Genomic DNA, 10,158 nt, shown 5'->3' on the forward strand with positions numbered 1-10,158 from the left:
TTCTTCAGCAGTTAAGCACTGATCCTGGTACTGAGTATTGAGCCAAGAAAATGAGATTTATTGATTCATTTTTTAATGCCTGTAATTTAACTCTGTCATTGTGTATTTCTCTTTCAAAGGTCTAACTCATTTCTTTCCAAATTTCAACAGCATCAGCAATAAAACAGTGGTTTCCCTGCACTTTGTTCAAGGCTATGGAAATAGGCTTCAGGATAGTCAGTTTATGTTCTACATTTCTCTTTATCCCAGTGTTGAGAACCTTGGCTATGACAGTTCCATCTATGTTGTCATGCTATTGTTCACAAATTGTCATCAAGATACGCCAGTTCCCAATATATCACTCAAAACAGTCCACTACTGAGTTCTAACACATGTCTTAGGAGAGAGTTATTTTGGTTCCTTCCACTTTTTTTCAGAGCAGCTGCTGCAAAGTAGTTGTTACAGAAGTATTTTGCAATTACAACAACATTACACTTTATTTCTGAAGCCCTAAAGTCTGTAACTAAGAGGTGCATCAAATGAGCACTGGAGCCATGTATTGTTAGCTTGGGGCTTTCTTCACTTTCTTCTAGATTTCTTCTCATCTTCGATACATTTGCAGCATTCTGTGACAAAGTTGCATACTAGACATTTGAATTTTTTTCACGGTTTAGTAATTAGGGCTGTGCGAAATGGCACTGTTCCATTTTGACTTGCGCTTCAACGTTTTGACAGAACAGCATTTTGTTTTGAATTTTGATTCAAAACCGCTGTTTCATTTCATTTTGTCAAAACAGTTTCACTGTTTTGACATTTCACCCATAGGCTATAATGGGGAAGCTTGAAAGAGCCTATAACTTTGTCATTTCTGGCCTGATTTGGATGAAACTTGCAGGAATGGTAGCTCCTTCTGAGGGCATGAAATTTGCCAAGCTTCAAGGATATAGATACAGGGGTTTGGGTAAAACTGCACCTCAAATTCTTGAAAGCAAAACTCATGTCACGTGTATGTGTTACCCACAAAAGTGTCAAAACTGCAGGCATGCCAGCCCCTGCTCAAGTCACAAAGCTTGCCAAGTTTCAAGGAGATAGGTGCAGGGGTTTTGGGGAACCTGCACCTCAAGCTGAGGACAAACAAAACTTGTGACATGAGTAACACTGTGTGTGTTAAGGCATAACAGGGTGAAAACTACAGGCATGCTAGTCCCTACTCAGGCCATGAAGCCTGCCAGCTGTCAAGGAGATAGGTGCGGGGGGAGTCTGGGTTCTGGGGTCCTGAACTGGTCACACCACTGGTCACACCAGTGTCCTGTGAGGGAGAGGTAGGCATGATCTCCACCCCAGGTGCTCCAGATGTCCAAGGTGAAGTGAAAGGCCACCTGCAGACCTGCCTTGTGCAACTCCTCCCTCAAGTACTCCCTGCATGCCTCATACAGGGATGGCACCACCGTTTTACTGAAGGTGGTGTGCGTGGGCACTTGGTATGATGGGGCCATGAGCTGCCTGAACCTTGCCTGCTCAACTAGGGAGAATGGCTGGCCATCCACAGTAAGCATCTCTCCAATGGTCTAGGTTATCTTGCTCGCCTTTGGAACGTGGCCCCCTTTGTGTCTGCCTTTCCTCCACTGTTCCAGGGTGGCCTGCCTCTGCTTTGGCGGGATGGGTCTTGGGAGTGAGAGGGTGACTTTCCTTTTTGGCATGCTTCCACGGGTGCCAGGCTGTGGATGAGCAAGGGCAAGGAGGTGGTGCCTGCGGAGATGCATCAGCATCCCCGTGTTGCTCATGTATTTTGTTCCCTTGCCCCAGCTGATTTTGGCTCAGCAATGCAGGCAGATAGTGTACATGGGATCATCTTCCAGCTCAAAATAATCCCAGACAACACTACCCACTCACTTCTGAGGTGCGGGTGCATCTGTGGATGCTGTTGCCCTTTCCTCCTCCCCAGCAGTCAGAGGCACAGCAAGAGGAGGAGTGGACTCAGATGAGCCACTTGCCTCCACCTGTACATCAACCTCCTCCGCAGTGCCTTCTGGGGAAGGAGACCTGGCTCTAGGGGAAACGAGGGGTGTGGAGCACAAACTCAGCTGATTCTCCCTCCTTCCCTAGAATTTCCCTTGCTAGGGCACTGAGATCCAGCACCAGCTCCCCTTCTGGCACTGGAAGGCTGAGCATAGGAAGTGAAATAGGCGTGGACTAGGCTGCTGTGCTGGTGCTGGTGCTTCTTGTTGCTATCATGGTGGGGGGGGTGGTTATGGGTGGTGCGCATGGATGGGATGCAGTCTCAGGCACAGGCAGTAGCACTGGCACTGGTCCCCTCTCCTTGCTGCTTGTAGCAGCCTCATCCCTTTTAGCTGGAGGAAAGAGGGTGCGTCTCAGTTGCGGTGGGGGGGAACTTACAGCTCTCCCTCTATCTCCTCTTCCGCCCCTCCATGAAGGCTGGCCAGTGTGGCCACCTGCCTTTCCACCATGCTTCATGGTGTGTTTCATGTCTTCCTTTTCTACAAATATATATATGAATACAAATACATTTATAAATTTAAAAATGTGGGTGTCTGGTGCAAATAAGAAATGTTAAATGAAACAGCAAGTATATGGTTTAACCCCTGTATAAATTCAAAAGTGTGGGTGCAAGATCATTGGTGGTACTAGTAGGTGTGTGTGTGATGCAAATAAGAAATGTTAAAAAGCAAGTATATGGCTTAGCCCCTATATAAATTCAAAAGTGTGGGTGCAAAAGTGTAGGTAGGTGTGTGGTACAAATAAGAAATGTATAAAAGCAAAAAGAAATATGGCTTCATCCTGATATAAATTCTATAATTTATGCTTCAAAGCTTTAAATGTATAGAAATAAAATATAAATGTATTTCACTTCCTATATACATTACATTCGACAGTAATCCTCTCCAATATAATTATAGAATTCAAAAGAATGACTCAATGAATATAATAAAATAAAAAAGCCTTGAAGTAAAAGGTATTCTGAATCTGAAATCCCTCTTGCTAGCAAGTAGGGAATTCTTTAGAAGATCAGTGCTGCTAGCCATAGTTGTCTGATGCAAAGCTGCTGAAACACACAGCTCACTAACTGCCACCAAGGCAGAAAGCAGGGCAGTTCAAACAATGTTGCCTTCTATGCAGTTTTTCCATCCCACCCCCAGAGCACTGGGATTGGACAGGACCTCAGGGAAGGATGACAGTCACTGGCCAGCTACACAGTCAATAATGAGACCACTCTTTTCCCCCCTTTTCCCCTTCTTCCCCCTCCCTCTCCTTATTTAAGTTTCTGTTTCCCTGCAGGCAAACCCAGCTTGACTTTGGAACTCACATTTCAAAATGTTTTTAATGCTTTGACTTGCCTCATTTCATTTCAAGGCTGTTTCAAAGCTCTCTGTTTCATTTCGATTTTGCTGTTTCGAGCTCGAAATGAGTTGAAACGAAACTGCTGGTGAAATTTCACACAGCCCTATTTAGTATAGCGTTTATTGATACTTTTTGTAAGTATTCTGCTGTGTATGTATTTCCTGGTGTATAAATTGTTTCTGTAAGGTAGACAGTCCCTTCTGTTGTCAAATAAGCATATATTACTGGATCATTGTGGACATTGCTCCACTCACCAAGGTTAACTCACCAGGTTAACAATTTTCCCCTCTAGAATTTTGCCCATTCTTCAATTTCTTTCTTATACACTTTAGCCAGAAATTTGCCTGCTATATTTTCTCTGTTGGGTAAAGTGTATCCTAGTCGTAATGGCTGAACCATGTCAATGAAGTGTGTGTTCTCAACCATACTGAAAGGGGAGTTTGTTGCATAAACAACTGAGCAGTTTTTTCATCAATTACCTTTTGCTATAATCTGCTGATTCTTATTACAAACTTATCTGTTGTTGTTTATGGATGATGAAAGGGTTTTTTTTCTTTTTGCTACAGGTGATATACTATGTGACATATTTTTGACTGGAATACTGGTATCATTAGCAGGTTACTCTGAAACTGTAGGGGGTGATGATGATGTTGAAGATGGATAGTCAGAATCCTGTATCTTAAGGACAGATCCTCCTGAACAAAAGAAGTCAATGTAGTCACTATAGTACTGCTCATTTAGTATTACTCATTGTACACAGTACTGCTTTAGAAGTTAAACAGTAAAAGGAAGTCCTGCATATTTCAGTTTTATATCACAACTGCATTAAAAATATGATAGTCCCATCAGGTAACAACTATATTTTTGCTCAAATATTTTAATGAGAATTCAAATACTTCAGAAGTTCACCCAACAGATATGGTCAGGGAAGACAGGCAGTCCTTAAGAAAGTATGAAATAAGAGAGTTTACTAACCTGGAGATCCTGCATGTTCAGACATATTACATTCATTATCTTCAAAGCAGCTTCCTCCTGAGAAGGAGCACTTCTCATGATGTTACATTTGGGTAACCAGGCCCTGCATTTCTTGGTTGCACTGTTTGCATTTTGCGTGCATGCCTGTCTTACCTACAGGTAGAGGAACTTCATTAAACAGGGTCTCTTTTATGCCCTGGCAAGCCTGCTGCCATGATAGGCTTTCCCTTTTACCATACTATTCCCTCACTAGATCTCAAATCAATGGAAAGGCTATACTCATAAATATATCCCTCAAGACTTCTGGAAGTCTGCTCAAAATGTTTCTCTTTTGTTTCTACTGCCCCTTCCTCCTTGCATTTATCTCCAGACTCCTCCTCTTTGCCTCTCCACCCTCAACAATCCTCTGTTCATTTAACTACTTGAAACTTTGCACTTTTAGAAAGACGTAAGGGTTTGACTCTGTGTACACAAACTTGCAGAGAGACAAGAGGGCTGATGGGTAGGTAAAAATCAGGTCTGCTGTCTCTCATCTCTATGTACTGCTGTTAACAAAGATAGTATCTCTGGAGATGCAAATCCACAGTGTGAGAACTGAAACTAAGCATCACAGAGTTGCTTAATGAGATTTTCTAGACTGAGCGCTGAGTCCCACTGGGTAGTGTTTTTTTTTAATATTTACTAATCTATAGAGGAGATTCCAGGAACCCCATAAGATTGGGCCCCTAATATAGTACATGGCCTGTTGTGACCTATTTGTAATATGTTTCTAAACAAATGGTGATTTTTATCCACCCTGATAAGAAGCCTGTCCCAGGGATGCAGGATTGGGTAAGGGGGAAGCCACAACCATAGGCAGACCCCAGATAAAGGACAAAGGAGAAAAAAACCTACCTGTTGCAGGGCTCTGGAGAAGCGAAGAGGCATGCCGGGAAAAACCGCCCATGCGGTTTATCAGCTGCGCTCATCTCCAGCTGGAGCTGGGTGATGTCATGAAGAGGCATTACCCAGCTGAGATAAAAGCCAGACCCAGAAGCATGAGAAGGGGAATGCCAGGAGCTGAAGAAATGGCAGGGGACCGCAGAGCTGAGAGTGTTTGGTCGCTGCAGGGAGCAGACGGGCCAGTGCGGACAGTAGTGGTGGCGGCAGCAGGGGCTGCAGGAGATTCCCATGCCAGAGATGACCAGTGGGGATCAGAGGAGCTGATAGGGAGGCTGGCAGGGGCAGTGGCAGTGGGGGCTGCAGGAGATCCCCGTGCCCGAGATGACCATCGGGGATCAGAGGAGTTGGCAGTGAGGCTGGCAGCAGCAGCAGCAAGAGCTGGCAAAGGAGCTCCTGCCAGAGGCAGGAACCAGGAGAAGATAAAAGAAACCTCAGCTGGGGTGAAAGTGCAGGTCCTGACCCAGGAGACGTGCTATGTTAGGGGCATTAGGGGCGAGGGGAGCGGGGAACTCTCGGCCCCGTGGTTGCTCCTCCTCTTTTTTCCTTTATTCCGCTTTTTTTTCGTCAGACCTGTCTCTAGTTCCTTTGTCACGTTGGGTCATCCCCAGTGCGTGGGGTTTCTGTTAGTGTGTGTCCTCTTGTATTTTCCCCTCTTGGTCTGTTCTGTTTTAGTTCCCTGCCTAGAACAGGTTAGTCCAGCATGCCTTACCAGGTTTGGGGGTATTAGAGACCCCAATTGAAGACGAAGGACAACGTGTGAATGCGGCGATGACTGGCAGCATCCACCATAGAATGCGCAGGTTATTGAAAGGGACAGCCCAAAGACAGAGTGTTCCCAGACCCTCTGGGTCTGGTCAGAGCCCGAAGCATTCATCTGCGAAGGAGGGCACATAGGAACTGAGAAGACATCAACAGGGGCTAGCCACAAAAGATCCTGAGGCTCATCTCGAAGGTTGGCATATGGCCAGGGTGTAGGGGAGGTTGGATTCCTGTGAACATCCACCAGGACACGTGACAACTCTGGAGGCATCCTCAAAGGGCACCCCCTTCACTGAAGGTCCATCTGAAGTCATGGCAGGTGAGTTCGGGGGACACCCTGAAGGTGATTGAGGAACCCTCCAGGGTCTACACAAGGCTCCTTGGCATGTAAGACCAGGTTCCCATGCAAAGGCGGTGCAGGAACGCATCATCGAGCAGAGACAGGCACAAAGCCCTTACATTCTCTGTTCATAAAATAACTAGATCAGGCTTGTCCAACATGTGGCCAGCCAAGACATTTTCTGTGGCCCATGATGATGCAACAGGAAATGAAAGTGGTGCTGCTATGGGAAATGAAACATGGTTTACTTTTGTTCCCACTCCTTGTCCCTCCCCCAGCCCCTCAGCAGCTTCCTAATGCCGATGCGGTGCATGTGGGAAAAGGAGTAGCCGTGTGCTGCTTGGGACAGAATGAGCCCAGCCGGAGCAGCAGGGGACTCAGCTGCACTTTCCCCCAACCTGCGCCTGTCAGTCCTGAGCGTCACATGGCTCCGCCGCCACCTCTGCAGGTCTGTCCCATCCGGAGCGCATGCAGCTGAAGCTGGCTGTCCACGTGCTGCTGGGGATGGGAGGAGGCAGGGGGAAGCAGAGCAGAAAAGCAGAGCACAAAACTGCTTTTGGCCAGAAAAGACTTTGGTGAGTTAATCTCTAGGGAATGGAAGTTTCCAGGATCTGCAATTCTGGGACAGACCCCATGTGAAATATTCTGGGCTCCCCAGTGTCAGAGGCCTACTTCTGTGTCAGATATCCATTGTATTTATGTAAATTGCACCTGAAGCTGAACACTCCAGTTTTTCTGGGCACCTCACTCCCTTTTAAATTCCTAGGATTTTCAATTTAAAATGAAAACTTTTCAAAGTACCAGCATTTCCCATGGAACAGAAAATATCTGTGAATAGGACATTGAATCAAACTTTTCTGTAGAAGCCCACAGCAGGCAGCCCTTTTAGGTTTTAAATAAAAAGGAAATAACTTACATTTCTTAAAAAAGAGTCTTCCTTTCCCTCTTCAGACTAAACGTATTGGTGTAGCATCCTCTGGTATAAGGTACCTCCTCTTCTTTTCTCTCAGTTTATCCTACTACCAAATCCCATGCTCACCTCTGGTAGTGATCCTTTCAATCTCAAAGGTGCTAATACATCCATTAGAATATGTGGTATCCTTTCCCCAGAAAGTGAGACACACTTTTATTTGTATGGGTGAGAGTTTTAAATAGTTGAAGGAGAATGGTATCTGCCTTGCAGACTGCCTGCTGTAGACTTGGGGCTTCCTGCCCTCCTGTACTCCCCAGGGGGCCTCTGTGGCCCAGTGGGTGGGACCCAGCACAGCAGAGCAGGGCCAGGTGGGGAAGCTTGGTGCTCCTGCTATGAACTCTTTGCTTCCATTGTGAGGCACCCCCTGTCCGTCCAGCAGCAGTGGGGGTGGCAGTACAGGGTTATGCCCCCTGCTGCTGCTGGGCAGGCAGGGGGCACCTCACCATGGCAGCACAGGGTTTGTGGTGGTGACACCAAACTTCCCTGCCCCACTCTGCACTGCCATGCTAGGTCCCACCCACTGGGCCACTGAGGCCCTGGGGGGAGGGCAGCAGGGCTGGGAGCCCTGAGCCCACAGCCCACAGCAGGCAGCCCACACCCACCCTGTGCACAGATCTGGGGGACACATTCCCCCTATGCTCCCCCTAGAAGTGTGCACAGTGTTGGGGAGCCAACCCCCCCCCCACCGGACCCCCTGGATGAGCCACCTGTGGCTCTGTCTTGCTCCCCGTCTGAGCCCTGCAGCTGCATATGACCCCAAGCCCCATGGACCACCCAGACTGGGCAGCAGCCTCAGCCCTGCTGAACTCCCTCCCTCCCTTCCTATGAGGAATTCAATTCCCACCCCACCCCTCCAGACTTGCCTGTAGAAGCTGCCTGGCAGCTATGTGCATGTGTACATGTGCACATGCACATAGTGCCCCTGCCTGACTTCCCTCCTCCCACTCCCCCCAGCCCCCTGCAAGCTGAAACTCATCTTAACCCGTATTTTCTTCCTTAAAGGAGAAATCCAGGTTTTTCTCCTTAACATGAGAAAATCCAGGTTTTACCATGTTTTTCCATCACAAATGGAAAACCCAGATCCCTGGTTACCATACTATCATTTAACAGCTGGCTTAACAGCTTCATTTAGTTGCCTACATGTAGGTTTAGGGTCTCCATTTTGAGCCAGAATGTAATTAACAGAAGACAGAGTTAGGGTGCATGGAGACAGATAGAGGTATGATGCGTAGTGATCACTGAGGAAGAGAAAAGATGCTAAAAACAACAAAATACACTTTTTACAGTTAATATCTTGGAAGATCTGAATTATATTTCATCATGGAGGAACTGAATTATGTTCTTTCATACACCAGCATAAAAATTAAACTCTTTCAGTTTCATTTGAATTACTGAAGATGGTCAGTGGTTTAAAAAAGAACAGTAATTTTTTTACTGAAATTAAGAAGCATTTGTTCTTGTGGCCTCACAGTTCTGTAGCTTGCTTAAAACATTTAGCTATAATGCTAGACTGCAGTTGCAGCTTCATACAGGGTGGGAAAAGCATACTGCTAGTCTTACCATGTTTTAGTTGGACATTTTGAAACCAACTCCCTGTTCATAATTTCATAGTTAGTATGGTCAGAAGGGACCTGAGCAGATCATCAAATCCAACCCCCTGCCATGGCAGGAAAGAGTACTGGGGTCAAATGACCCCAGCAAGGTGATTGTCTAGCCTCCTCTTAAAGACCTCCAAGGTAGGAGCCTGCACCACTTCTCTTGGAAGTTGGTTCCAGATCCTAGCCTCCCTGACCGTGAAGTAGCGCCTCCTGATATCTAGTCTGAATCTACCCTCTGCCAGCTTGTGACCGTTATTTCTAGTCACTCCTGGTAGTGCTCAGAGGAACCCCAGTGCCTGCTGGTTCCCTCTGACTAGTTTGTAAGAGGCCACTAGATCCCCCCTCAGCCTTCTCTTTTGGAGGCTGAACAGGTTCAGGTCCCATAGCCCTGCTGCCCCTGATCATGCAAGTGGCCCTCCTTTGGACCCTCTCCATGCTGTCCACATCCCTCCTGAAGTGCAGCACCCTGAACTGGACACAGTACTCCAGCTGGGGCCTGACCAGTGCTGCATACAGGGGGAGGATCACCTCCTTGGACCTGCTTGAGATGCATCTGTGGATACAAGACAAGGTATGGTTGGCCTTCCTGACTGCATCCCCACACTGCCGGTCCATGTTCATCTTGGAGTCAATGATGACTCCAAGATCCTTTTCCACCTCTGTACTGACAAGAAGGGAGTTCCCCAACCTGTAGGTATGGTGCCGGTTGTTCCTCCCCAGGTGCATCACTTTGCACTTGTCAGTGTTAAATCCCATCTTATTCTCATCCACCCACCCCTGTAACCTGTCTAGGTCCGATTGTAGACTATTGCTCCCTTCTAGCGTGCCCACATCCCCCCACATCTTAGTGTCATCAGCAAATTTGAATAGGGTGCTTTTTACCCCATCATCCAAGTCACTGGTGAAGATGTTGAGCAGTGCAGGCCCGAGGACCGAGCCCCACTGCGCACATCCCTCAAGGTTGAAAATGACCCATCCACCACCACTCTCTGGGTGCGGCCCTCCAGCCAGTTAGTGACCCATTTGACTGTGTAGGTGTCGACACCACAGCCCCCCAGTTTTTTAATGAGAATGGGGTGAGAGACAGTGTCGAAGGCCTTCCTAAAGTCCAGGAAGACTATGTCCGCTGCTACCCCTGCACCTAAGGATTTGGTGACCTGGTTGTAGAAGGCCACCGGGTTGGTCTGACATGACCTGCCTCTATTGAACCCATATTGGTTGCCCCTAAGCAT

The 10,158-nt window shown here is 47.2% G+C and overlaps 1 long non-coding RNA gene across 1 annotated transcript; it reads right to left on the bottom strand.

Annotated features, from left to right (window-relative positions):
• Positions 1 to 417: 417 nt before the first annotated feature.
• LOC109319220 lies at positions 418 to 8,709 on the bottom strand. The gene is made up of 3 exons (XR_002103416.1): positions 8,698 to 8,709; positions 3,062 to 3,064; positions 418 to 605 (listed from the first exon to the last, which is right to left on the bottom strand). It is a non-coding gene; the product is annotated as an uncharacterized LOC109319220 (long non-coding RNA).
• Positions 8,710 to 10,158: the final 1,449 nt, after the last annotated feature.

The sequence above is a fragment of the Crocodylus porosus genome, unplaced genomic scaffold, assembly GCF_001723895.1.
Source record: "Crocodylus porosus isolate Cpor-Errol unplaced genomic scaffold, CroPor_comp1, whole genome shotgun sequence".
In the NCBI taxonomy this organism is placed as follows: domain Eukaryota; kingdom Metazoa; phylum Chordata; order Crocodylia; family Crocodylidae; genus Crocodylus; species Crocodylus porosus.